The sequence below is a fragment of the Aulonocara sp. 'chitande type north' Nkhata Bay genome, unplaced genomic scaffold (assembly GCF_057382095.1).
Source record: "Aulonocara sp. 'chitande type north' Nkhata Bay isolate Kocher_YH1m ecotype deep benthic unplaced genomic scaffold, A_spYH_male_GT1.1 unmapped_scaffold_35, whole genome shotgun sequence".
Lineage (NCBI taxonomy): Eukaryota > Metazoa > Chordata > Actinopteri > Cichliformes > Cichlidae > Aulonocara > Aulonocara sp. 'chitande type north' Nkhata Bay.
In genome coordinates, this window is record NW_028234367.1 from 300,349 (window position 1) to 326,406 (window position 26,058).

The 26,058-nt window shown below is 57.5% G+C and overlaps 11 non-coding genes and 6 pseudogenes across 11 annotated transcripts; all 17 read right to left on the reverse strand.

The window, feature by feature from the left end:
• Positions 1–363: 363 nt before the first annotated feature.
• LOC147300197 (5S ribosomal RNA) lies at positions 364–482 on the reverse strand. Its single transcript, XR_015128009.1, has one exon. It is a non-coding gene; the product is annotated as a 5S ribosomal RNA (ribosomal RNA).
• A 1,374-nt stretch (positions 483–1,856) lies between these two features.
• Positions 1,857–1,975, reverse strand: LOC147300198 (5S ribosomal RNA). Its single transcript, XR_015128010.1, has one exon. It is a non-coding gene; the product is annotated as a 5S ribosomal RNA (ribosomal RNA).
• A 1,295-nt stretch (positions 1,976–3,270) lies between these two features.
• On the reverse strand, positions 3,271–3,389 carry LOC147300199 (5S ribosomal RNA). The gene has a single exon (XR_015128011.1). It is a non-coding gene; the product is annotated as a 5S ribosomal RNA (ribosomal RNA).
• Positions 3,390–4,763: 1,374 nt separating this feature from the next.
• LOC147300200 (5S ribosomal RNA) lies at positions 4,764–4,882 on the reverse strand. The gene has a single exon (XR_015128012.1). It is a non-coding gene; the product is annotated as a 5S ribosomal RNA (ribosomal RNA).
• A 1,490-nt stretch (positions 4,883–6,372) lies between these two features.
• Positions 6,373–6,491, reverse strand: LOC147300201 (5S ribosomal RNA). The gene has a single exon (XR_015128014.1). It is a non-coding gene; the product is annotated as a 5S ribosomal RNA (ribosomal RNA).
• Positions 6,492–7,384: 893 nt separating this feature from the next.
• Positions 7,385–7,503, reverse strand: LOC147300202 (5S ribosomal RNA; annotated as a pseudogene).
• A 1,450-nt stretch (positions 7,504–8,953) lies between these two features.
• Positions 8,954–9,072, reverse strand: LOC147300203 (5S ribosomal RNA; annotated as a pseudogene).
• A 1,414-nt stretch (positions 9,073–10,486) lies between these two features.
• Positions 10,487–10,605, reverse strand: LOC147300204 (5S ribosomal RNA). Its single transcript, XR_015128015.1, has one exon. It is a non-coding gene; the product is annotated as a 5S ribosomal RNA (ribosomal RNA).
• Positions 10,606–12,525: 1,920 nt separating this feature from the next.
• On the reverse strand, positions 12,526–12,644 carry LOC147300205 (5S ribosomal RNA). The gene has a single exon (XR_015128016.1). It is a non-coding gene; the product is annotated as a 5S ribosomal RNA (ribosomal RNA).
• A 1,495-nt stretch (positions 12,645–14,139) lies between these two features.
• On the reverse strand, positions 14,140–14,258 carry LOC147300206 (5S ribosomal RNA). The gene has a single exon (XR_015128114.1). It is a non-coding gene; the product is annotated as a 5S ribosomal RNA (ribosomal RNA).
• Positions 14,259–15,356: 1,098 nt separating this feature from the next.
• On the reverse strand, positions 15,357–15,475 carry LOC147300207 (5S ribosomal RNA; annotated as a pseudogene).
• Positions 15,476–16,695: 1,220 nt separating this feature from the next.
• On the reverse strand, positions 16,696–16,814 carry LOC147300208 (5S ribosomal RNA). The gene has a single exon (XR_015128017.1). It is a non-coding gene; the product is annotated as a 5S ribosomal RNA (ribosomal RNA).
• Positions 16,815–17,707: 893 nt separating this feature from the next.
• On the reverse strand, positions 17,708–17,826 carry LOC147300209 (5S ribosomal RNA). Its single transcript, XR_015128072.1, has one exon. It is a non-coding gene; the product is annotated as a 5S ribosomal RNA (ribosomal RNA).
• A 1,647-nt stretch (positions 17,827–19,473) lies between these two features.
• Positions 19,474–19,592, reverse strand: LOC147300210 (5S ribosomal RNA). The gene has a single exon (XR_015128018.1). It is a non-coding gene; the product is annotated as a 5S ribosomal RNA (ribosomal RNA).
• Positions 19,593–20,569: 977 nt separating this feature from the next.
• LOC147300211 (5S ribosomal RNA) lies at positions 20,570–20,688 on the reverse strand (annotated as a pseudogene).
• A 1,607-nt stretch (positions 20,689–22,295) lies between these two features.
• LOC147300212 (5S ribosomal RNA) lies at positions 22,296–22,414 on the reverse strand (annotated as a pseudogene).
• A 3,346-nt stretch (positions 22,415–25,760) lies between these two features.
• LOC147300213 (5S ribosomal RNA) lies at positions 25,761–25,879 on the reverse strand (annotated as a pseudogene).
• Positions 25,880–26,058: the final 179 nt, after the last annotated feature.

The window sequence follows — 26,058 nt, forward strand, 5'->3', positions numbered from 1 at the left end:
AGCCACAGGCCCTGGTGTGGTGTAAGTGGCCTGAGCAAGAGCCACAGACCCTGGTGTGGTGTAATTGGCCTCAATAGCAACTAATGCCCTGGTGTGGTGTAGGTGGCCTCAGCCAGCAGCCACAGGCCCTGGTGTGGTGAAAGTGGCCTCAGCCAGAGCCACAGGCCCTGATGTGGTGTAAGTGGCCCCAGCCGGTCACTCAGGCCCTTGTGTGGTGTAGGTTGCATCAGCTAGCAGCACAAGACATTGGAAAAGAGCCAAAAGCAGTGTCGTTAATGTGCCCTCATTAATGGGCAGCTGCTTTTGGTCTTTTAATACACCCCTTCTCTGGATCAAAAGCGGTTCAATGACATGAAAATCAAAGGCTTACAGCACCAGGTATTCCCAGGCAGTCTCCCATCCAAGTACTAACCAAGCCCAGCCCTGCTTAGCTTCCGAGATCAGACGAGGTCGGGCGTGCTCAGGGTGGTATGGCCGTAAGCTGCTGGCTCCAGCACAATGTCTCAATTTATGGATTCAAGTGATTAGGTGGCAAGTACCTGAAGTTACGAAGACAATGCTATAACCATACCTGCATGTTTGCATAATACCCTAACCCAAAGGCTCAGTTTGGCATTTATCCAACAGCACAGGCCCTGGATTGTTGAAGATGGCCTCAGGAAACCAGCACAGGGCCTGGTGTGTTGTACATGGCCACAGCAAGGAGCACAGGGCCTGGTTTGGTGAAGATGGCCTCGGCCAGAAGCGCAGGGCCTGGTGTGATGTGAGTGGCCTGAGCAAGAGCCACAGGCCTTGGTGTGGTGTAAGTGGCCTCAGCCAGCAGCCACAGGCCCTGGTGTGGTGTAAGTCGCCTCAGCCAGAAGCCACAGGCACTGGTGTGGTGTAAGTGGCCTCAGCCAGCAGCCACAGGCCCTGGTGTGGTGTAGGTGGCCTCAGCCAGCAGCCACAAGCCCTTGTGTGGTGTAAGTGGCCTCAGCCAGCAGCCACAGGCCCTGATGTGGTGTAAGTGGCCTCAGCCAGTGCCACAGGCCCTGGTGTGGTGTAAGTCGCCTCAGCCAGCAGCCACAGGCCCTGGTGTGGTGTAGGTGGCCTCAGCCAGCAGCCACAGGACCTTGTGTGGTGTAATTGGCCTCAATAGCAACTAAGGCCCTGGTGTGGTGTAGGTGGCCTAAGCCAGCAGCCACAGGCCCTGGTGTGGTGTAAGTGGCCTCAGCCAGTGCCACAGGCCCTGGTGTGGTGTAAGTGGCCTGAGCAAGAGCCACAGACCCTGGTGTGGTGTAATTGGCCTCAATAGCAACTAAGGCCCTGGTGTGGTGTAGGTGGCCTCAGCCAGCAGCCACAGGCCCTGGTATGGTGTAAGTGGCCTCAGCCAGCAGCCACAGGCCCTGGTGTGGTGTAAGTGGCCTCAGCCAGCAGCCACAGGCCCTGGTGTGGTGTAAGTGGCCTCAGCCAGTGCCACAGGCCCTGGTGTGGTGTAAGTGGCCTGAGCAAGAGCCACAGACCATGGTGTTGTGTAATTGGCCTCAATAGCAACTAAGGCCCTGGTGTGGTGTAAGTGGCCTCAGCCAGCAGCCACAGGCCCTGGTTTGGTGTAAGTCGCCTCAGCCAGAACCCACAGGCCCTGGTGTGGTGTAACTGGCCTCAGCCAGAGCCACAGCCCCTGATGTGGTGTAAGTGGCCCCAGCCGGTCACTCAGGCCCTGGTGTGGTGTAGGTGGCATCAGCTAGCAGCACAAGACATTGGAAAAGAGCCAAAAGCAATGTGATTAATGTGCCCTTATTAATGGGCAGCTGCTTTTGGTCTTTTAATACACCCCTTCTCTGGATCAAAAGCGGTTCAATGACATGAAAATGAAAGGCTTACAGCACCAGGTATTCCCAGGCAGTCTCCCATCCAAGTACTAACCAAGCCCAGCCCTGCTTAGCTTCCGAGATCAGACGAGGTCGGGCGTGCTCAGGGTGGTATGGCCGTAAGCTGCTGGCTCCAGCACAATGTCTCAATTTATGGATTCAAGTGATTAGGTGGCAAGTACCTGAAGTTACGAAGACAATCCTATAACCATACCTGCATGTTTGCATAATACCCTAACCCAAAGGCTCAGTTTGGCATTTATCCAACAGCACAGGCCCTGGATTGTTGAAGATGGCCTCAGGAACCAGCACAGGGCCTGGTGTGTTGTACATGGCCACAGCAAGCAGCACAGGGCCTGGTTTGGTGAAGATGGCCTCGGCCAGAAGCGCAGGGCCTGGTGTGATGTGAGTGGCCTGCGCAAGAGCCACAGGCCTTGGTGTGGTGTAAGTGGCCTCAGCTAGCAGCCACAGGCCCTGGTGTGGTGAAGATGGCCTCAGCAAGCAGCCACAGGCCCTGGTTTGGTGTAAGTGGCCTCAGCTAGCAGCCACAGGCCCTGGTGTGGTGTGAGTGGCCTCAGCCAGCAGCCACAGGCCCTGGTGTGGTGTAAGTGGCCTCAGCCAGCAGCAAAAGGGCCCTGGTGTGGTGTAAGTCGCCTCAGCCAGCAGCCACAGGCCCTGGTGTGGTGTAGGTGGCCTCAGCCAGCAGCCACAGGCCCTGGTGTGGTGTAAGTGGCCTCAGCCAGCAGCCACAGGCCCTGGTGTGGTGTAAGTGGCCTCAGCCAGCAGCCACAGGCCCTGGTGTGGTGTAAGTGGCCTCAGCCAGTGCCACAGGCCCTGGTGTGGTGTAAGTGGCCTGAGCAAGAGCCACAGACCCTGGTGTGGTGTAAGTGGCCTGAGCAAGAGCCACAGGCCCTGGTGTGGTGTAAGTGGCCTGAGCAAGAGCCACAGACCCTGGTGTGGTGTAATTGGCCTCAATAGCAACTAATGCCCTGGTGTGGTGTAGGTGGCCTCAGCCAGCAGCCACAGGCCCTGGTGTGGTGTAAGTGGCCTGAGCAAGAGCCACAGGCCCTGGTGTGGTGTAAGTGGCCTGAGCAAGAGCCACAGACCCTGGTGTGGTGTAATTGGCCTCAATAGCAACTAATGCCCTGGTGTGGTGTAGGTGGCCTCAGCCAGCAGCCACAGGCCCTGGTGTGGTGAAAGTGGCCTCAGCCAGAGCCACAGGCCCTGATGTGGTGTAAGTGGCCCCAGCCGGTCACTCAGGCCCTTGTGTGGTGTAGGTTGCATCAGCTAGCAGCACAAGACATTGGAAAAGAGCCAAAAGCAGTGTCGTTAATGTGCCCTCATTAATGGGCAGCTGCTTTTGGTCTTTTAATACACCCCTTCTCTGGATCAAAAGCGGTTCAATGACATGAAAATCAAAGGCTTACAGCACCAGGTATTCCCAGGCAGTCTCCCATCCAAGTACTAACCAAGCCCAGCCCTGCTTAGCTTCCGAGATCAGACGAGGTCGGGCGTGCTCAGGGTGGTATGGCCGTAAGCTGCTGGCTCCAGCACAATGTCTCAATTTATGGATTCAAGTGATTAGGTGGCAAGTACCTGAAGTTACGAAGACAATGCTATAACCATACCTGCATGTTTGCATAATACCCTAACCCAAAGGCTCAGTTTGGCATTTATCCAACAGCACAGGCCCTGGATTGTTGAAGATGGCCTCAGGAAACCAGCACAGGGCCTGGTGTGTTGTACATGGCCACAGCAAGGAGCACAGGGCCTGGTTTGGTGAAGATGGCCTCGGCCAGAAGCGCAGGGCCTGGTGTGATGTGAGTGGCCTGAGCAAGAGCCACAGGCCTTGGTGTGGTGTAAGTGGCCTCAGCCAGCAGCCACAGGCCCTGGTGTGGTGTAAGTCGCCTCAGCCAGAAGCCACAGGCACTGGTGTGGTGTAAGTGGCCTCAGCCAGCAGCCACAGGCCCTGGTGTGGTGTAGGTGGCCTCAGCCAGCAGCCACAAGCCCTTGTGTGGTGTAAGTGGCCTCAGCCAGCAGCCACAGGCCCTGATGTGGTGTAAGTGGCCTCAGCCAGTGCCACAGGCCCTGGTGTGGTGTAAGTCGCCTCAGCCAGCAGCCACAGGCCCTGGTGTGGTGTAGGTGGCCTCAGCCAGCAGCCACAGGACCTTGTGTGGTGTAATTGGCCTCAATAGCAACTAAGGCCCTGGTGTGGTGTAGGTGGCCTAAGCCAGCAGCCACAGGCCCTGGTGTGGTGTAAGTGGCCTCAGCCAGTGCCACAGGCCCTGGTGTGGTGTAAGTGGCCTGAGCAAGAGCCACAGACCCTGGTGTGGTGTAATTGGCCTCAATAGCAACTAAGGCCCTGGTGTGGTGTAGGTGGCCTCAGCCAGCAGCCACAGGCCCTGGTATGGTGTAAGTGGCCTCAGCCAGCAGCCACAGGCCCTGGTGTGGTGTAAGTGGCCTCAGCCAGCAGCCACAGGCCCTGGTGTGGTGTAAGTGGCCTCAGCCAGTGCCACAGGCCCTGGTGTGGTGTAAGTGGCCTGAGCAAGAGCCACAGACCATGGTGTTGTGTAATTGGCCTCAATAGCAACTAAGGCCCTGGTGTGGTGTAAGTGGCCTCAGCCAGCAGCCACAGGCCCTGGTTTGGTGTAAGTCGCCTCAGCCAGAACCCACAGGCCCTGGTGTGGTGTAACTGGCCTCAGCCAGAGCCACAGCCCCTGATGTGGTGTAAGTGGCCCCAGCCGGTCACTCAGGCCCTGGTGTGGTGTAGGTGGCATCAGCTAGCAGCACAAGACATTGGAAAAGAGCCAAAAGCAATGTGATTAATGTGCCCTTATTAATGGGCAGCTGCTTTTGGTCTTTTAATACACCCCTTCTCTGGATCAAAAGCGGTTCAATGACATGAAAATGAAAGGCTTACAGCACCAGGTATTCCCAGGCAGTCTCCCATCCAAGTACTAACCAAGCCCAGCCCTGCTTAGCTTCCGAGATCAGACGAGGTCGGGCGTGCTCAGGGTGGTATGGCCGTAAGCTGCTGGCTCCAGCACAATGTCTCAATTTATGGATTCAAGTGATTAGGTGGCAAGTACCTGAAGTTACGAAGACAATCCTATAACCATACCTGCATGTTTGCATAATACCCTAACCCAAAGGCTCAGTTTGGCATTTATCCAACAGCACAGGCCCTGGATTGTTGAAGATGGCCTCAGGAACCAGCACAGGGCCTGGTGTGTTGTACATGGCCACAGCAAGCAGCACAGGGCCTGGTTTGGTGAAGATGGCCTCGGCCAGAAGCGCAGGGCCTGGTGTGATGTGAGTGGCCTGCGCAAGAGCCACAGGCCTTGGTGTGGTGTAAGTGGCCTCAGCCAGCAGCCACAGGCCCTGGTGTGGTGTAAGTCGCCTCAGCCAGAAGCCACAGGCACTGGTGTGGTGTAAGTGGCCTCAGCCAGCAGCAAAAGGGCCCTGGTGTGGTGTAAGTGGCCTCAGCCAGCAGCCACAGGCCCTGGTGTGGAGTAGGTGGCCTCAGCCAGCAGCCACATGCCCTTGTGTGGTGTAATTGGCCTCAATAGCAACTAAGGCCCTGGTGTGGTGTAGGTGGCCTCGGCCAGAAGCGCAGGGCCTGGTGTGATGTGAGTGGCCTGAGCAAGAGCCACAGGGCCTGGTGTGTTGTACATGGCCACAGCTAGCAGCACAGGGCCTGGTTTGGTGAAGATGGCCTCGGCCAGAAGAGCAGGGCCTGGTGTGATGTGAGTGGCCTGACCAAGAGCCACAGGCCCTGGTGTGGTGTAAGTGGCCCCAGCCGGTCACTCAGGCCCTGGTGTGGTGTAGGTGGCATCAGCTAGCAGCCACAGGCCCTGGTGTGGTGTAAGTGGCCTGAGCCAGCAGCCACAGGCCCTGGTGTGGTGTAAGTGGCCTGAATAGCAAATAAGGCCCTGGTGTGGTGTAAGTGGCCTCAGCCAGAGCCACAGGCCCTGGTGTGGTGTAAGTGGCCTCAATAGCAACTAAGGCCCTGGTGTGGTGTAAGTGGCCTCAGCCAACAGCCACAGGCCCTGGTATGGTGTAAGTGGCCTCAGCCAGCAGCCACAGGCCCTGGTGTGGTGTAACTGGCCTCAGCCAGCAGCCACAGGCCCTGGTGTGGTGTAGGTGGCCTCAGCCAGCAGCCACAGGCCCTGGTGTGGTGTAAGTGGCCTCAATAGCAACTAAGGCCCTGGTGTGGTGTAAGTGGCTTTAGCCAGCAGCCACAGGCTCTGGTGTGGTGTAACTGGCCTCAGCCAGCAGCCACAGGCCCTGGTGTGGTGTAAGTGGCCTCAGCCAGAGCCACAGGCCCTGATGTGGTGTAAGTGGCCCCAGCCGGTCACTCTGGCCCTGGTGTGGTGTAGGTGGCATCAGCTAGCAGCACAAGACATTGGAAAAGAGCCAAAAGCAGTGTCGTTAATGTGCCCTCATTAATGGGCAGCTGCTTTTGGTCTTTTAATACACCCCTTCTCTGGATCAAAAGCGGTTCAATGACATGAAAATGAAAGGCTTACAGCACCAGGTATTCCCAGGCAGTCTCCCATCCAAGTACTAACCAAGCCCAGCCCTGCTTAGCTTCCGAGATCAGACGAGGTCGGGCGTGCTCAGGGTGGTATGGCCGTAAGCTGCTGGCCCCAGCACAATGTCTCAATTTATGGATTCAAGTGATTAGGTGGCAAGTACCTGAAGTTACGAAGACAATCCTATAACCATACCTGCATGTTTGCATAATACCCTAACCCAAAGGCTCAGTTTGGCATTTATCCAACAGCACAGGCCCTGGATTGTTGAAGATGGCCACAGCAAGCAGCACAGGGCCTGGATTGGTGAAGATGGCCTCGGCCAGAAGCGCAGGGCCTGGTGTGATGTGAGTGGCCTGAGCAAGAGCCACAGGCCCTGGTGTGGTGTAAGTGGCCTCAATAGCAAATAAGGCCCTGGTGTGGTGTAAGTGGCCTCAGCCAGCAGCCACAGGCCCTGGTGTGGTGTAAGTGGCCTCAGCCAGTGCCACAGGCCCTGGTGTGGTGTAATTGGCCTCAATAGCAACTAAGGCCCTGGTGTGGTGTAGGTGGCCTCGGCCAGAAGCGCAGGGCCTGGTGTGATGTGAGTGGCCTGAGCAAGAGCCACAGGCCCTGGTGTGGTGTAATTGGCCTCAATAGCAACTAAGGCCCTGGTGTGGTGTAAGTGGCCTGAGCAAGAGCCACATACCCTGGTGTGGTGTAATTGGCCTCAATAGCAACTAAGGCCCTGGTGTGGTGTAGGTGGCCTCAGCCAGCAGCCACAGGCCCTGGTGTGGTGTAAGTGGCCTCAGCCAGAGCAACAGGCCCTGATGTGGTGTAAGTGGCCCCAGCCGGTCACTCAGGCCCTGGTGTGGTGTAGGTGGCATCAGCTAGCAGCACAAGACATTGGAAAACAGCCAAAAGCAATGTCGTTAATGTGCCCTCATTAATGGGGAGCTGCTTCTGGTCTTTTAATACACCCCTTCTCTGGATCAAAAGCGGTTCAATGACATGAAAATGAAAGGCTTACAGTACCAGGTATTCCCAGGCAGTCTCCCATCCAAGTACTAACCAAGCCCAGCCCTGCTTAGCTTCCGAGATCAGACGAGGTCAGGAGTGCTCAGGGTGGTATGGCCGTAAGCTGCTGGCCCCAGCACAATGTCTCAATTTATGGATTCAAGTGATTAGGTGGCAAGTACCTGAAGTTACGAAGACAATCCTATAACCATACCTGCATGTTTGCATAATACCCTAACCAAAAGGCTCAGTTTGGCATTTATCCAACAGCACAGGCCCTGGATTGTTGAAGATGGCCTCAAGAACCAGCACAGGACCTGGTGTGTTTTACATGGCCACAGCAAGCAGCACAGGGCCTGGTTTGGTGAAGATGGCCTCAGCAAGCAGCCACAGGCCCTGGTTTGGTGTAAGTGGCCTCAGCTAGCAGCCACAGGCCCTGGTGTGGTGTGAGTGGCCTCAGCCAGCAGCCACAGGCCCTGGTGTGGTCTAAGTGGCCTCAGCCAGTGCCACAGGCCCTGGTGTGGTCTAAGTGGCCTCAGCCAGTGCCACAGGCCCTGGTGTGGTGTAAGTGGCCTGAGCAAGAGCCACAGGCCCTGGTGTGGTGTAAGTGGCCTCAGCCAGCAGCCACAGGCCCTGGTGTGGTGTAAGTGGCCTGAGCAAGTGCCACAGGCCCTGGTGTGGTGTAAGTGGCCTAAGCCAGAGCCACAGGCCCTGGTGTGGTGTAAGTGGCCTGAGCAAGAGCCACAGGGTCTGGTTTGGTGAAGATGGCCTCGGCCAGAAGCGCAGGGCCTGGTGTGATGTGAGTGGCCTGAGCAAGAGCCACAGGCCCTGGTGTGGTGTAAGTGGCCTCAGCCAGCAGCCACAGGCCCTGGTGTGGTGTAAGTCGCCTCAGCCAGAAGCCACAGGCCCTGGTGTGGTGTAAGTGGCCTCAGCCAGAAGCACAGGGCCTGGTGTGATATGAGTGGCCTGAGCAAGAGCCACAGGCCCTGGTGTGGTGTAAGTGGCCTGAGCAAGAGCCACAGGCCCTGGTGTGGTGTAAGTGGCCTGAGCAAGAGCCACAGGCCCTGGTGTGGTGTAGGTGGCCTCAGCCAGCAGCCACAAGCCCTTGTGTGGTGTAAGTGGCCTCAGCCAGCAGCCACAGGCCCTGGTGTGGTGTAAGTGGCCTCAGCCAGTGCCACAGGCCCTGGTGTGGTGTAAGTGGCCTGAGCAAGAGCCACAGACCATGGTGTGGTGTAATTGGCCTCAATAGCAACTAAGGCCCTGGTGTGGTGTAAGTGGCCTCAGCCAGCAGCCACAGGCCCTGGTTTGGTGTAAGTCGCCTCAGCCAGAACCCACAGGCCCTGGTGTGGTGTAACTGGCCTCAGCCAGAGCCACAGCCCCTGATGTGGTGTAAGTGGCCCCAGCCGGTCACTCAGGCCCTGGTGTGGTGTAGGTGGCATCAGCTAGCAGCACAAGACATTGGAAAAGAGCCAAAAGCAATGTGATTAATGTGCCCTTATTAATGGGCAGCTGCTTTTGGTCTTTTAATACACCCCTTCTCTGGATCAAAAGCGGTTCAATGACATGAAAATGAAAGGCTTACAGCACCAGGTATTCCCAGGCAGTCTCCCATCCAAGTACTAACCAAGCCCAGCCCTGCTTAGCTTCGGAGATCAGACGAGGTCGGGCGTGCTCAGGGTGGTATGGCCGTAAGCTGCTGGGCCCCAGCACAATGTCTCAATTTATGGATTCAGGTGATTAGGTGGCAAGTACCTGAAGTTACGAAGACAATCCTATAACCATACCTGCATGTTTGCATAATACCCTAACCCAAAGGCTCAGTTTGGCATTTATCCAACAGCACAGGCCCTGGATTGTTGAAGATGGCCTCAGGAAACAGCACAGGGCCTGGTGTGTTGTACATGGCCACAGCAAGCAGCACAGGGCCTGGTTTGGTGAAGATGGCCTCAGTCAGAAGCACAGGGCCTGGTGTGATATGAGTGGCCTGAGCAAGAGCCACAGGCCCTGGTGTGGTGTAAGTGGCCTGAGGAAGAGCCACAGGCCCTGGTGTGGTGTAAGTGGCCTGAGCAAGAGCCACAGGCCCTGGTGTGGTGTAGGTGGCCTCAGCCAGCAGCCACAGGCCCTGGTGTGGTGTAGGTGGCCTCAGCCAGCAGCCACAAGCCCTTGTGTGGTGTAAGTGGCCTCAGCCAGCAGCAAAAGGGCCCTGGTGTGGTGTAAGTCGCCTCAGCCAGCAGCCACAGGCCCTGGTGTGGTGTAGGTGGCCTCAGCCAGCAGCCACAGGCCCTGGTGTGGTGTAAGTGGCCTCAGCCAGCAGCCACAGGCCCTGGTGTGGTGTAAGTGGCCTCAGCCAGCAGCCACAGGCCCTGGTGTGGTGTAAGTGGCCTCAGCCAGTGCCACAGGCCCTGGTGTGGTGTAAGTGGCCTGAGCAAGAGCCACAGACCCTGGTGTGGTGTAATTGGCCTCAGCCACCAGCCACAGGCCCTGGTGTGGTGTAAGTGGCCTCAGCCAGAAGCCACAGGCCCTGGTGTGGTGTAAGTGGCCTCAGCAAGCAGCCACAGGCCCTGGTGTGGTGTAAGTGGCCTGAGCAAGAGCCACAGGCCCTGGTGTGGTGTAAGTGGCCTGAGCAAGAGCCACAGACCCTGGTGTGGTGTAATTGGCCTCAATAGCAACTAATGCCCTGGTGTGGTGTAGGTGGCCTCAGCCAGCAGCCACAGGCCCTGGTGTGGTGTAAGTGGCCTGAGCAAGAGCCACAGGCCCTGGTGTGGTGTAAGTGGCCTGAGCAAGAGCCACAGACCCTGGTGTGGTGTAATTGGCCTCAATAGCAACTAATGCCCTGGTGTGGTGTAGGTGGCCTCAGCCAGCAGCCACAGGCCCTGGTGTGGTGTAAGTGGCCTCAGCCAGAGCCACAGGCCCTGATGTGGTGTAAGTGGCCCCAGCCGGTCACTCTGGCCCTGGTGTGGTGTAGGTGGCATCAGCTAGCAGCACAAGACATTGGAAAACAGCCAAAAGCAGTGTCGTTAATGTGCCCTCATTAATGGGGAGCTGCTTTTGGTCTTTTAATACACCCCTTCTCTGGATCAAAAGCGGTTCAATGACATGAAAATGAAAGGCTTACAGCACCAGGTATTCCCAGGCAGTCTCCCATCCAAGTACTAACCAAGCCCAGCCCTGCTTAGCTTCCGAGATCAGACGAGGTCGGGCGTGCTCAGGGTGGTATGGCCGTAAGCTGCTGGCCCCAGCACAATGTCTCAATTTATGGATTCAAGTGATTAGGTGGCAAGTACCTGAAGTTACGAAGACAATCCTATAACCATACCTGCATGTTTGCATAATACCCTAACCCAAAGGCTCAGTTTGGCATTTATCCAACAGCACAGGCCCTGGATTGTTGAAGATGGCCACAGCAAGCAGCACAGGGCCTGGATTGGTGAAGATGGCCTCGGCCAGAAGCGCAGGGCCTGGTGTGATGTGAGTGGCCTGAGCAAGAGCCACAGGCCCTGGTGTGGTGTAAGTGGCCTCAATAGCAAATAAGGCCCTGGTGTGGTGTAAGTGGCCTCAGCCAGCAGCCACAGGCCCTGGTGTGGTGTAAGTGGCCTCAGCCAGTGCCACAGGCCCTGGTGTGGTGTAATTGGCCTCAATAGCAACTAAGGCCCTGGTGTGGTGTAGGTGGCCTCGGCCAGAAGCGCAGGGCCTGGTGTGATGTGAGTGGCCTGAGCAAGAGCCACAGGCCCTGGTGTGGTGTAATTGGCCTCAATAGCAACTAAGGCCCTGGTGTGGTGTAAGTGGCCTGAGCAAGAGCCACATACCCTGGTGTGGTGTAATTGGCCTCAATAGCAACTAAGGCCCTGGTGTGGTGTAGGTGGCCTCAGCCAGCAGCCACAGGCCCTGGTGTGGTCTAAGTGGCCTCAGCCAGAAGCACAGGGCCTGGTGTGATATGAGTGGCCTGAGCAAGAGCCACAGGCCCTGGTGTGGTGTAAGTGGCCTGAGCAAGAGCCACAGGCCCTGGTGTGGTGTAAGTGGCCTGAGCAAGAGCCACAGGCCCTGGTGTGGTGTAGGTGGCCTCAGCCAGCAGCCACAGGCCCTGGTGTGGTGTAGGTGGCCTCAGCCAGCAGCCACAAGCCCTTGTGTGGTGTAAGTGGCCTCAGCCCGCAGCCACAGGCCCTGGTGTGGTGTAAGTGGCCTCAGCCAGTGCCACAGGCCCTGGTGTGGTGTAAGTGGCCTGAGCAAGAGCCACAGGCCCTGGTGTGGTGTAAGTGGCCTCAGCCAGCAGCCACAGGCCCTGGTGTGGTGTAAGTGGCCTCAGCCAGAAGCCACAGGCACTGGTGTGGTGTAAGTGGCCTCAGCCAGCAGCAAAAGGGCCCTGGTGTGGTGTAGGTGGCCTCAGCCAGCAGCCACAGGCCCTGGTGTGGTGTAAGTGGCCTCAATAGCAACTAAGGCCCTGGTGTGGTGTAAGTGGCTTCAGCCAGCAGCCACAGGCCCTGGTGTGGTGTAAGTGGCCTCAGCCAGCAGCCACAGGCCCTGGTGTGGTGTAGGTGGCCTCAGCCAGCAGCCACAGGCCCTGGTGTGGTGTAAGTGGCCTCAATAGCAACTAAGGCCCTGGTGTGGTGTAAGTGGCTTTAGCCAGCAGCCACAGGCTCTGGTGTGGTGTAACTGGCCTCAGCCAGCAGCCACAGGCCCTGGTTTGGTGTAAGGGGCCACAGCAAGCAGCACAGGGCCTGGATTGGTGAAGATGGCCTCGGCCAGAAGCGCAGGGCCTGGTGTGATGTGAGTGGCCTGAGCAAGAGCCACAGGCCTTGGTGTGGTGTAAGTGGCCTGAGCAAGAGCCACAGGCCCTGGTGTGGTGTAAGTCGCCTCAGCCAGAAGCCACAGGCACTGGTGTGGTGTAAGTGGCCTCAGCCAGCAGCCACAGGCCCTGGTGTGGTGTAAGTGGCCTCAGCCAGAGCCACAGGCCCTGATGTGGTGTAAGTGGTCCCAGCCGGTCACTCTGGCCCTGGTGTGGTGTAGGTGGCATCAGCTAGCAGCACAAGACATTGGAAAACAGCCAAAAGCAGTGTCGTTAATGTGCCCTCATTAATGGGCAGCTGCTTTTGGTCTTTTAATACACCCCTTCTCTGGATCAAAAGCGGTTCAATGACATGAAAATGAAAGGCTTACAGCACCAGGTATTCCCAGGCAGTCTCCCATCCAAGTACTAACCAAGCCCAGCCCTGCTTAGCTTCCGAGATCAGACGAGGTCGGGCGTGCTCAGGGTGGTATGGCCGTAAGCTGCTGGCCCCAGCACAATGTCTCAATTTATGGATTCAAGTGATTAGGTGGCAAGTACCTGAAGTTACGAAGACAATCCTATAACCATACCTGCATGTTTGCATAATACCCTAACCCAAAGGCTCAGTTTGGCATTTATCCAACAGCACAGGCCCTGGATTGTTGAAGATGGCCACAGCAAGCAGCACAGGGCCTGGATTGGTGAAGATGGCCTCGGCCAGAAGCGCAGGGCCTGGTGTGATGTGAGTGGCCTGAGCAAGAGCCACAGGCCTTGGTGTGGTGTAAGTGGCCTGAGCAAGAGCCACAGGCCCTGGTGTGGTGTAAGTCGCCTCAGCCAGAAGCCACAGGCACTGGTGTGGTGTAAGTGGCCTCAGCCAGCAGCAAAAGGGCCCTGGTGTGGTATAAGTCGCCTCAGCCAGCAGCCACAGGCCCTGGTGTGGTGTAGGTGGCCTCAGCCAGCAGCCACAGGCCCTGGTGTGGTGTAAGTCGCCTCAGCCAGCAGCCACAGGCCCTGGTGTGGTGTAAGTGGCCTCAGCCAGCAGCCACAGGCCCTGGTGTGGTGTAAGTGGCCTCAGCCAGTGCCACAGGCCCTGGTGTGGTGTAAGTGGCCTGAGCAAGAGCCACAGACCCTGGTGTGGTGTAATTGGCCTCAGCCAGCAGCCACAGGCCCTGGTGTGGTGTAAGTCGCCTCAGACAGAAGCCACAGGCACTGGTGTGGTGTAAGTGGCCTCAGCCAGCAGCAAAAGGGCCCTGGTGTGGTGTAAGTGGCCTCAGCCAGCAGCCACAGGCCCTGGTGTGGTGTAGGTGGCCTCAGCCACCAGCCACAGGCCCTGGTGTGGTGTAAGTGGCCTCAGCCAGCAGCCACAGGCCCTGGTGTGGTGTAAGTGGCCTCAGCCAGCAGCCACAGGCCCTGGTGTGGTGTAAGTGGCCTCAGCCAGTGCCACAGGCCCTGGTGTGGTGTAAGTGGCCTGAGCAAGAGCCAAAGGCCCTGGTGTGGTGTAAGTGGCCTGAGCAAGAGCCACAGACCCTGGTGTGGTGTAATTGGCCTCAATAGCAACTAATGCCCTGGCGTGGTGTAGGTGGCCTCAGCCAGCAGCCACAGGCCCTGGTGTGGTGTAAGTGGCCTGAGCAAGAGCCACAGGCCCTGGTGTGGTGTAAGTGGCCTGAGCAAGAGCCACAGACCCTGGTGTGGTGTAATTGGCCTCAATAGCAACTAATGCCCTGGTGTGGTGTAGGTGGCCTCAGCCAGCAGCCACAGGCCCTGGTGTGGTGAAAGTGGCCTCAGCCAGAGCCACAGGCCCTGATGTGGTGTAAATGGCCCCAGCCGGTCACTCAGGCCCTTGTGTGGTGTAGGTTGCATCAGCTAGCAGCACAAGACATTGGAAAAGAGCCAAAAGCAGTGTCGTTAATGTGCCCTCATTAATGGGCAGCTGCTTTTGGTCTTTTAATACACCCCTTCTCTGGATCAAAAGCGGTTCAATGACATGAAAATGAAAGGCTTACAGCACCAGGTATTCCCAGGAAGTCTCCCATCCAAGTACTAACCAAGCCCAGCCCTGCTTAGCTTCCGAGATCAGACGAGGTCGGGCGTGCTCAGGGTGGTATGGCCGTAAGCTGCTGGCCCCAGCACAATGTCTCAATTTATGGATTCAAGTGATTAGGTGGCAAGTACCTGAAGTTACGAAGACAATGCTATAACCATACCTGCATGTTTGCATAATACCCTAACTCAAAGGCTCAGTTTGGCATTTATCCAACAGCACAGGCCCTGGATTGTTGAAGATGGCCTCAGGAACCAGCACAGGGCCTGGTGTGTTGTACATGGCCACAGCAAGGAGCACAGGGCCTGGTTTGGTGAAGATGGCCTCGGCCAGAAGCGCAGGGCCTGGTGTGATGTGAGTGGCCTGAGCAAGAGCCACAGGCCTTGGTGTGGTGTAAGTGGCCTCAGCCAGCAGCCACAGGCCCTGGTGTGGTGTAATTGGCCTCAATAGCAACTAATGCCCTGGTGTGGTGTAGGTGGCCTCAGCCAGCAGCCACAGGCCCTGGTGTGGTGTAAGTGGCCTCAGCCAGCAGCCACAGGCCCTGGTGTGGTGTAAGTCGCCTCAGCCAGAAGCCACAGACACTGGTGTGGTGTAAGTGGCCTCAGCCAGCAGCAAAAGGGCCCTGGTGTGGTGTAAGTGGCCTCAGCCAGCAGCCACAGGCCCTGGTGTGGTGTAGGTGGCCTCAGCCAGCAGCCACAGGCCCTTGTGTGGTGTAATTGGCCTCAATAGCAACTAAGGCCCTGGTGTGGTGTAGGTGGCCTAAGCCAGCAGCCACAGGCCCTGGTGTGGTGTAAGTGGCCTCAGCCAGTGCCACAGGCCCTGGTGTGGTGTAAGTGGCCTGAGCAAGAGCCACAGACCCTGGTGTGGTGTAATTGGCCTCAATAGCAACTAAGGCCCTGGTGTGGTGTAGGTGGCCTCAGCCAGCAGCCACAGGCCCTGGTGTGGTGTAAGTGGCCTCAGCCAGCAGCCACAGGCCCTGATGTGGTGTAAGTGGCCCCAGCCGGTCCCTCAGGCCCTTGTGTGGTGTAGGTTGCATCAGCTAGCAGCACAAGACATTGGAAAAGAGCCAAAAGCAATGTCGTTAATGTGCCCTCATTAATGGGCAGATGCTTTTGGTCTTTTAATACACCCCTTCTCTGGATCAAAAGCGGTTCAATGACATGAAAATCAAAGGCTTACAGCACCAGGTATTCCCAGGCAGTCTCCCATCCAAGTACTAACCAAGCCCAGCCCTGCTTAGCTTCCGAGATCAGACGAGGTCAGGCGTGCTCAGGGTGGTATGGCCGTAAGATGCTGGTCCCAGCACAATGTCTCAATTTATGGATTCAAGTGATTAGGTGGCAAGTACCTGAAGTTACGAAGACAATCCTATAACCATACCTGCATGTTTGCATAATACCCTAACCAAAAGGCTCAGTTTGGCATTTATCCAACAGCACAGGCCCTGGATTGTTGAAGATGGCCTCAAGAACCAGCACAGGACCTGGTGTGTTTTACATGGCCACAGCAAGCAGCACAGGGCCTGGTTTGGTGAAGATGGCCTCAGCAAGCAGCCACAGGCCCTGGTTTGGTGTAAGTGGCCTCAGCTAGCAGCCACAGGCCCTGGTGTGGTGTGAGTGGCCTCAGCCAGCAGCCACAGGCCCTGGTGTGGTCTAAGTGGCCTCAGCCAGTGCCACAGGCCCTGGTGTGGTGTAAGTGGCCTGAGCAAGAGCCACAGGCCCTGGTGTGGTGTAAGTGGCCTCAGCCAGCAGCCACAGGCCCTGGTGTGGTGTAAGTGGCCTGAGCAAGTGCCACAGGCCCTGGTGTGGTGTAAGTGGCCTAAGCCAGAGCCACAGGCCCTGGTGTGGTGTAAGTGGCCTGAGCAAGAGCCACAGGGCCTGGTTTGGTGAAGATGGCCTCGGCCAGAAGCGCAGGGCCTGGTGTGATGTGAGTGGCCTGAGCAAGAGCCACAGGCCCTGGTGTGGTGTAAGTGGCAACAGCCAGCAGCCACAGGCCCTGGTGTGGTGTAGGTGGCCTCAGCCAGCAGCCACAGGCCCTGGTGTGGTGTAAGTGGCCTCAGCCAGCAGCCACAGGCCCTGGTGTGGTGTAAGTGGCCTCAGCCAGCAGCCACAGGCCCTGGTGTGGTGTAAGTGGCCTCAGCCAGTGCCACAGGCCCTGGTGTGGTGTAAGTGGCCTGAGCAAGAGCCACAGACCCTGGTGTGGTGTAATTGGCCTCAGCCAGCAGCCACAGGCCCTGGTGTGGTGTAAGTCGCCTCAGACAGAAGCCACAGGCACTGGTGTGGTGTAAGTGGCCTCAGCCAGCAGCAAAAGGGCCCTGGTGTGGTGTAAGTCGCCTCAGCCAGCAGCCACAGGCCCTGGTGTGGTGTAGGTGGCATCAGCTAGCAGCACAAGACATTGGAAAACAGCCAAAAGCAGTGTCGTTAATGTGCCCTCATTAATGGGCAGCTGCTTTTGGTCTTTTAATACACCCCTTCTCTGGATCAAAAGCGGTTCAATGACATGAAAATGAAAGGCTTACAGCACCAGGTATTCCCAGGCAGTCTCCCATCCAAGTACTAACCAAGCCCAGCCCTGCTTAGCTTCCGAGATCAGACGAGGTCGGGCGTGCTCAGGGTGGTATGGCCGTAAGCTGCTGGCCCCAGCACAATGTCTCAATTTATGGATTCAAGTGATTAGGTGGCAAGTACCTGAAGTTACGAAGACAATCCTATAACCATACCTGCATGTTTGCATAATACCCTAACCCAAAGGCTCAGTTTGGCATTTATCCAACAGCACAGGCCCTGGATTGTTGAAGATGGCCACAGCAAGCAGCACAGGGCCTGGATTGGTGAAGATGGCCTCGGCCAGAAGCGCAGGGCCTGGTGTGATGTGAGTGGCCTGAGCAAGAGCCACAGGCCCTGGTGTGGTGTAAGTGGCCTCAATAGCAAATAAGGCCCTGGTGTGGTGTAAGTGGCCTCAGCCAGCAGCCACAGGCCCTGGTGTGGTGTAAGTGGCCTCAGCCAGTGCCACAGGCCCTGGTGTGGTGTAATTGGCCTCAATAGCAACTAAGGCCCTGGTGTGGTGTAGGTGGCCTCGGCCAGAAGCGCAGGGCCTGGTGTGATGTGAGTGGCCTGAGCAAGAGCCACAGGCCCTGGTGTGGTGTAATTGGCCTCAATAGCAACTAAGGCCCTGGTGTGGTGTAAGTGGCCTGAGCAAGAGCCACATACCCTGGTGTGGTGTAATTGGCCTCAATAGCAACTAAGGCCCTGGTGTGGTGTAGGTGGCCTCAGCCAGCAGCCACAGGCCCTGGTGTGGTGTAAGTGGCCTCAGCCAGAGCAACAGGCCCTGATGTGGTGTAAGTGGCCCCAGCCGGTCACTCAGGCCCTGGTGTGGTGTAGGTGGCATCAGCTAGCAGCACAAGACATTGGAAAACAGCCAAAAGCAATGTCGTTAATGTGCCCTCATTAATGGGGAGCTGCTTCTGGTCTTTTAATACACTCCTTCTCTGGATCAAAAGCGGTTCAATGACATGAAAATGAAAGGCTTACAGCACCAGGTATTCCCAGGCAGTCTCCCATCCAAGTACTAACCAAGCCCAGCCCTGCTTAGCTTCCGAGATCAGACGAGGTCAGGCGTGCTCAGGGTGGTATGGCCGTAAGCTGCTGGTCCCAGCACAATGTCTCAATTTATGGATTCAAGTGATTAGGTGGCAAGTACCTGAAGTTACGAAGACAATCCTATAACCATACCTGCATGTTTGCATAATACCCTAACCCAAAGGCTCAGTTTAGCATTTATCCAACAGCACAGGCCCTGGATTGTTGAAGATGGCCTCAAGAACCAGCACAGGACCTGGTGTGTTTTACATGGCCACAGCAAGCAGCACAGGGCCTGGTTTGGTGAAGATGGCCTCAGCAAGCAGCCACAGGCCCTGGTTTGGTGTAAGTGGCCTCAGCTAGCAGCCACAGGCCCTGGTGTGGTGTGAGTGGCCTCAGCCAGCAGCCACAGGCCCTGGTGTGGTCTAAGTGGCCTCAGCCAGTGCCACAGGCCCTGGTGTGGTGTAAGTGGCCTGAGCAAGAGCCACAGGCCCTGGTGTGGTGTAAGTGGCCTCAGCCAGCAGCCACAGGCCCTGGTGTGGTGTAAGTGGCCTGAGCAAGTGCCACAGGCCCTGGTGTGGTGTAAGTGGCCTAAGCCAGAGCCACAGGCCCTGGTGTGGTGTAAGTGGCCTGAGCAAGAGCCACAGGGCCTGGTTTGGTGAAGATGGCCTCGGCCAGAAGCGCAGGGCCTGGTGTGATGTGAGTGGCCTGAGCAAGAGCCACAGGCCCTGGTGTGGTGTAAGTGGCCTCAGCCAGCAGCCACAGGCCCTGGTGTGGTGTAAGTCACCTCAGCCAGAAGCCACAGGCCCTGGTGTGGTGTAGATGGCCTCAGCCAGCAGCCACAGGCCCTGGTGTGGTGTAAGTGGCCTCAGCCAGAAGCACAGGGCCTGGTGTGATATGAGTGGCCTGAGCAAGAGCCACAGGCCCTGGTGTGGTGTAAGTGGCCTGAGCAAGAGCCACAGGCCCTGGTGTGGTGTAAGTGGCCTGAGCAAGAGCCACAGGCCCTGGTGTGGTGTAGGTGGCCTCAGCCAGCAGCCACAAGCCCTTGTGTGGTGTAAGTGGCCTCAGCCAGCAGCCACAGGCCCTGGTGTGGTGTAAGTGGCCTCAGCCAGTGCCACAGGCCCTGGTGTGGTGTAAGTGGCCTGAGCAAGAGCCACAGACCATGGTGTGGTGTAATTGGCCTCAATAGCAACTAAGGCCCTGGTGTGGTGTAAGTGGCCTCAGCCAGCAGCCACAGGCCCTGGTGTGGTGTAAGTGGCCTCAGCCAGCAGCCACAGGCCCTGGTGTGGTGTAAGTGGCCTCAGCCAGTGCCACAGGCCCTGGTGTGGTGTAAGTGGCCTGAGCAAGAGCCACAGACCATGGTGTTGTGTAATTGGCCTCAATAGCAACTAAGGCCCTGGTGTGGTGTAAGTGGCCTCAGCCAGCAGCCACAGGCCCTGGTTTGGTGTAAGTCGCCTCAGCCAGAACCCACAGGCCCTGGTGTGGTGTAACTGGCCTCAGCCAGAGCCACAGCCCCTGATGTGGTGTAAGTGGCCCCAGCCGGTCACTCAGGCCCTGGTGTGGTGTAGGTGGCATCAGCTAGCAGCACAAGACATTGGAAAAGAGCCAAAAGCAATGTGATTAATGTGCCCTTATTAATGGGCAGCTGCTTTTGGTCTTTTAATACACCCCTTCTCTGGATCAAAAGCGGTTCAATGACATGAAAATGAAAGGCTTACAGCACCAGGTATTCCCAGGCAGTCTCCCATCCAAGTACTAACCAAGCCCAGCCCTGCTTAGCTTCCGAGATCAGACGAGGTCGGGCGTGCTCAGGGTGGTATGGCCGTAAGCTGCTGGCTCCAGCACAATGTCTCAATTTATGGATTCAAGTGATTAGGTGGCAAGTACCTGAAGTTACGAAGACAATCCTATAACCATACCTGCATGTTTGCATAATACCCTAACCCAAAGGCTCAGTTTGGCATTTATCCAACAGCACAGGCCCTGGATTGTTGAAGATGGCCTCAGGAACCAGCACAGGGCCTGGTGTGTTGTACATGGCCACAGCAAGCAGCACAGGGCCTGGTTTGGTGAAGATGGCCTCGGCCAGAAGCGCAGGGCCTGGTGTGATGTGAGTGGCCTGCGCAAGAGCCACAGGCCTTGGTGTGGTGTAAGTGGCCTCAGCCAGCAGCCACAGGCCCTGGTGTGGTGTAAGTCGCCTCAGCCAGAAGCCACAGGCACTGGTGTGGTGTAAGTGGCCTCAGCCAGCAGCAAAAGGGCCCTGGTGTGGTGTAAGTGGCCTCAGCCAGCAGCCACAGGCCCTGGTGTGGAGTAGGTGGACTCAGCCAGCAGCCACATGCCCTTGTGTGGTGTAATTGGCCTCAATAGCAACTAAGGCCCTGGTGTGGTGTAGGTGGCCTCGGCCAGAAGCGCAGGGCCTGGTGTGGTGTAATTGGCCTCAATAGCAACTAAGGCCCTGGTGTGGTGTAAGTGGCCTGAGCAAGAGCCACATACCCTGGTGTGGTGTAATTGGCCTCAATAGCAACTAAGGCCCTGGTGTGGTGTAGGTGGCCTCAGGCAGCAGCCACAGGCCCTGGTGTGGTGTAAGTGGCCTCAGCCAGAGCAACAGGCCCTGATGTGGTGTAAGTGGCCCCAGCCGGTCACTCAGGCCCTGGTGTGGTGTAGGTGGCATCAGCTAGCAGCACAAGACATTGGAAAACAGCCAAAAGCAATGTCGTTAATGTGCCCTCATTAATGGGGAGCTGCTTCTGGTCTTTTAATACAACCCTTCTCTGGATCAAAAGCGGTTCAATGACATGAAAATCAAAGGCTTACAGCACGAGGTATTCCCAGGCAGTCTCCCATCCAAGTACTAACCAAGCCCAGCCCTGCTTAAATTCCGAGATCAGACGAGGTCGGGCGTGCTCAGGGTGGTATGGCCGTAAGCTGCTGGCCACAGCACAATGTCTCAATTTATGGATTCAAGTGATTAGGTGGCAAGTACCTGAAGTTACGAAGACAATCCTATAACCATACCTGCATGTTTGCATAATACCCTAACCAAAAGGCTCAGTTTGGCATTTATCCAACAGCACAGGCCCTGGATTGTTGAAGATGGCCTCAAGAACCAGCACAGGACCTGGTGTGTTTTATATGGCCACAGCAAGCAGCACAGGGCCTGGTTTGGTGAAGATGGCCTCAGCAAGCAGCCACAGGCCCTGGTTTGGTGTAAGTGGCCTCAGCTAGCAGCCACAGGCCCTGGTGTGGTGTGAGTGGCCTCAGCCAGCAGCCACAGGCCCTGGTGTGGTCTAAGTGGCCTCAGCCAGTGCCACAGGCCCTGGTGTGGTGTAAGTGGCCTGAGCAAGAGCCACAGGCCCTGGTGTGGTGTAAGTGGCCTCAGCCAGCAGCCACAGGCCCTGGTGTGGTGTAAGTGGCCTGAGCAAGTGCCACAGGCCCTGGTGTGGTGTAAGTGGCCTAAGCCAGAGCCACAGGCCCTGGTGTGGTGTAAGTGGCCTGAGCAAGAGCCACAGGGCCTGGTTTGGTGAAGATGGCCTCGGCCAGAAGCGCAGGGCCTGGTGTGATGTGAGTGGCCTGAGCAAGAGCCACAGGCCCTGGTGTGGTGTAAGTGGCCTCAGCCAGCAGCCACAGGCCCTGGTGTGGTGTAAGTCGCCTCAGCCAGAAGCCACAGGCCCTGGTGTGGTGTAAGTCGCCTCAGCCAGAAGCACAGGGCCTGGTGTGATATGAGTGGCCTGAGCAAGAGCCACAGGCCCTGGTGTGGTGTAAGTGGCCTGAGCAAGAGCCACAGGCCCTGGTGTGGTGTAAGTGGCCTGAGCAAGAGCCACAGGCCCTGGTGTGGTGTAGGTGGCCTCAGCCAGCAGCCACAAGCCCTTGTGTGGTGTAAGTGGCCTCAGCCAGCAGCCACAGGCCCTGGTGTGGTGTAAGTGGCCTCAGCCAGTGCCACAGGCCCTGGTGTGGTGTAAGTGGCCTGAGCAAGAGCCACAGACCATGGTGTGGTGTAATTGGCCTCAATAGCAACTAAGGCCCTGGTGTGGTGTAAGTGGCCTCAGCCAGCAGCCACAGGCCCTGGTGTGGTGTAAGTGGCCTCAGCCAGCAGCCACAGGCCCTGGTGTGGTGTAAGTGGCCTCAGCCAGTGCCACAGGCCCTGGTGTGGTGTAAGTGGCCTGAGCAAGAGCCACAGACCATGGTGTGGTGTAATTGGCCTCAATAGCAACTAAGGCCCTGGTGTGGTGTAAGTGGCCTCAGCCAGCAGCCACAGGCCCTGGTTTGGTGTAAGTCGCCTCAGCCAGAACCCACAGGCCCTGGTGTGGTGTAACTGGCCTCAGCCAGAGCCACAGCCCCTGATGTGGTGTAAGTGGCCCCAGCCGGTCACTCAGGCCCTGGTGTGGTGTAGGTGGCATCAGCTAGCAGCACAAGACATTGGAAAAGAGCCAAAAGCAATGTGATTAATGTGCCCTTATTAATGGGCAGCTGCTTTTGGTCTTTTAATACACCCCTTCTCTGGATCAAAAGCGGTTCAATGACATGAAAATGAAAGGCTTACAGCAACAGGTATTCCCAGGCAGTCTCCCATCCAAGTACTAACCAAGCCCAGCCCTGCTTAGCTTCCGAGATCAGACGAGGTCGGGCGTGCTCAGGGTGGTATGGCCGTAAGCTGCTGGGCCCCAGCACAATGTCTCAATTTATGGATTCAAGTGATTAGGTGGCAAGTACCTGAAGTTACGAAGACAATCCTATAACCATACCTGCATGTTTGCATAATACCCTAACCCAAAGGCTCAGTTTGGCATTTATCCAACAGCACAGGCCCTGGATTGTTGAAGATGGCCTCAGGAAACGGCACAGGGCCTGGTGTGTTGTACATGGCCACAGCAAGCAGCACAGGGCCTGGTTTGGTGAAGATGGCCTCAGTCAGAAGCACAGGGCCTGGTGTGATATGAGTGGCCTGAGCAAGAGCCACAGGCCCTGGTGTGGTGTAAGTGGCCTGAGGAAGAGCCACAGGCCCTGGTGTGGTGTAAGTGGCCTCAGCCAGCAGCCACAGGCCCTGGTGTGGTGTAAGTGGCCTGAGCAAGTGCCACAGGCCCTGGTGTGGTGTAAGTGGCCTAAGCCAGAGCCACAGGCCCTGGTGTGGTGTAAGTGGCCTGAGCAAGAGCCACAGGGCCTGGTTTGGTGAAGATGGCTTCGGCCAGAAGCGCAGGGCCTGGTGTGATGTGAGTGGCCTGAGCAAGAGCCACAGGCCCTGGTGTGGTGTAAGTGGCCTCAGCCAGCAGCCACAGGCCCTGGTGTGGTGTAAGTCGCCTCAGCCAGAAGCCACAGGCACTGGTGTGGTGTAAGTGGCCTCAGCCAGCAGCCACAGGCCCTGGTGTGGTGTAACTGGCCTCAGCCAGCAGCCACAGGCCCTGGTGTGGTGTAAGTGGCCTCAGCCAGAGCCACAGGCCCTGATGTGGTGTAGGTGGCCTCAGCCAGCAGCCACAGGCCCTGGTGTGGTGTAGGTGGCCTCAGCCAGCAGCCACAAGCCCTTGTGTGGTGTAAGTGGCCTCAGCCAGCAGCCACAGGCCCTGGTGTGGTGTAGGTGGCCTCAGCCAGCAGCCACAAGCCCTTGTGTGGTGTAAGTGGCCTCAGCCAGCAGCCACAGGCCCTGGTGTGGTGTAAGTGGCCTCAGCCAGTGCCACAGGCCCTGGTGAGATGTTAGTGGCCTGAGCAAGAGCCACAGACCCTGGTGTGGTGTAATTGGCCTCAATAGCAACTAAGGCCCTGGTGTGGTGTATGTGGCCTCAGCCAGCAGCCACAGGCCCTGGTGTGGTGTAACTGGCCTCAGCCAGCAGCCACAGGCCCTGGTGTGGTGTAAGTGGCCTCAGCCAGCAGCCACAGGCCCTGGTGTGGTCTAAGTGGCCTCAGCAAGAGCCACAGACCCTGGTGTGGTGTAATTGGCCTCAATAGCAACTAAGGCCCTGATGTGGTGTAAGTCGCCTCAGCCAGAAGCCACAGGCACTGGTGTGGTGTAAGTGGCCTCAGCCAGCAGCAACAGGCCCTGGTGTGGTGTAAGTCGCCTCAGCAAGCAGCCACAGGCCCTGGTGTGGTGTAGGTGGCCTCAGCCAGCAGCCACAGGCCCTGGTGTGGTGTAAGTGGCCTCAGCCAGCAGCCACAGGCCCTGGTGTGGTGTAGGTGGCCTCAGCAAGAGCCACAGACCCTGGTGTGGTGTAATTGGCCTCAATAGCAACTAAGGCCCTGGTGTGGTGTATGTGGCCTCAGGCAGCAGCCACAGGCCCTGTTGTGGTGTAACTGGCCTCAGCCAGAGCCACAGGCCCTGATGTGGTGTAAGTGGCCCCAGCCGGTCACTCAGGCCCTGGTGTGGTGTAGGTGGCCTCAGCCAGCCGCCACAGGCCCTGGTGTGGTGTAAGTGGCCTCAGCCAGCAGCCACAGGCCCTGGTGTGGTGTAAGTGGCCTCAGCCAGCAGCCACAGGCCCTGGTGTGGTGTAAGTGGCCTGAGCAAGAGCCACAGGCCCTGGTGTGGTGTAAGTGGCCTGAGCAAAAGCCACATGCCCTGGTGTGGTGTAAGTGGTCTCAGCCAGCAGCCACAGGCCCTGGTGTGGTGTAGGTGGCCTCAGCCAGCAGCCAAAGGCCTTTGTGTGGTGTAAGTGGCCTCAGCCAGCAGCCACAGGCCCTGGTGTGGTGTAAGTGGCCTCAGCCAGTGCCACAGGCCCTGGTGTGGTGTAAGTGGCCTGAGCAAGAGCCACAGACCCTGGTGTGGTGTAATTGGCCTCAATAGCAACTAAGGCCCTGGTGTGGTGTAGGTGGCCTCAGCCAGCAGCCACAGGCCCTTGTGTGGTGTAAGTGGCCTCAGCCAGCAGCCACAGGCCCTGGTGTGGTGTAACTGGCCTGAGCAAGAGCCACAGGCCCTGTTGTGGTGTAAGTGGACTGAGCAAGAGCCACAGGCCCTGGTGTGGTGTAGGTGGCCTCAGCCAGCAGCCACAGGCCCTGGTGTGGTGTAGGTGGCCTCAGCCAGCAGCCACAAGCCCTTGTGTGGTGTAAGTGGCCTCAGCCAGCAGCCACAGGCCCTGGTGTGGTGTAAGTGGCCTCAGCCAGTGCCACAGGCCCTGGTGTGGTGTAAGTGGCCTGAGCAAGAGCCACAGACCCTGGTGTGGTGTAATTGGCCTCAATAGCAACTAAGGCCCTGGTGTGGTGTAGGTGGCCTCAGCCAGCAGCCACAGGCCCTTGTGTGGTGTAAGTGGTCTCAGCCAGCAGCCACAGGCCCTGGTGTGGTGTAACTGGCCTGAGCAAGAGCCACAGGCCCTGTTGTGGTGTAGATGGCCTCAGCCAGCAGCCACAGGCCCTGGTGTGGTCTAAGTGGCCTCAGCCAGAAGCACAGGGCCTGGTGTGATATGAGTGGCCTGAGCAAGAGCCACAGGCCCTGGTGTGGTGTAAGTGGCCTGAGCAAGAGCCACAGGCCCTGGTGTGGTGTAGGTGGCCTCAGCCAGCAGCCACAGGCCCTGGTGTGGTGTAGGTGGCCTCAGCCAGCAGCCACAAGCCCTTGTGTGGTGTAAGTGGCCTCAGCCAGCAGCCACAGGCCCTGGTGTGGTGTAAGTGGCCTCAGCCAGTGCCACAGGCCCTGGTGTGGTGTAAGTGGCCTGAGCAAGAGCCACAGACCATGGTGTGGTGTAATTGGCCTCAATAGCAACTAAGGCCCTGGTGTGGTGTAAGTGGCCTCAGCCAGCAGCCACAGGCCCTGGTGTGGTGTAAGTGGCCTCAGCCAGCAGCCACAGGCCCTGGTGTGGTGTAAGTGGCCTCAGCCAGAGCCACAGGCCCTGATGTGGTGTAAGTGGCCCCAGCCGGTCACTCAGGCCCTGGTGTGGTGTAGGTGGCATCAGCTAGCAGCACAAGACATTGGAAAACAGCCAAAAGCAATGTCGTTAATGTGCCCTCATTAATGGGCAGCTGCTTTTGGTCTTTTAATACACCCCTTCTCTGGATCAAAAGCGGTTCAATGACATGAAAATGAAAGGCTTACAGCACCAGGTATTCCCAGGGAGTCTCCCATCCAAGTACTAACCAAGCCCAGCCCTGCTCAGCTTCCGAGATCAGACGAGGTCGGGCGTGCTCAGGGTGGTATGGCCGTAAGCTGCTGGCCCCAGCACAATGTCTCAATTTATGGATTCAGGTGATTAGGTGGCAAGTACCTGAAGTTACGAAGACAATCCTATAACCCTACCTTCATGTTTGCATAATACCCTAACCCAAAGGCTCAGTTTAGCATTTATCCAACAGCACAGGCCCTGGATTGTTGAAGATGGCCTCAGGA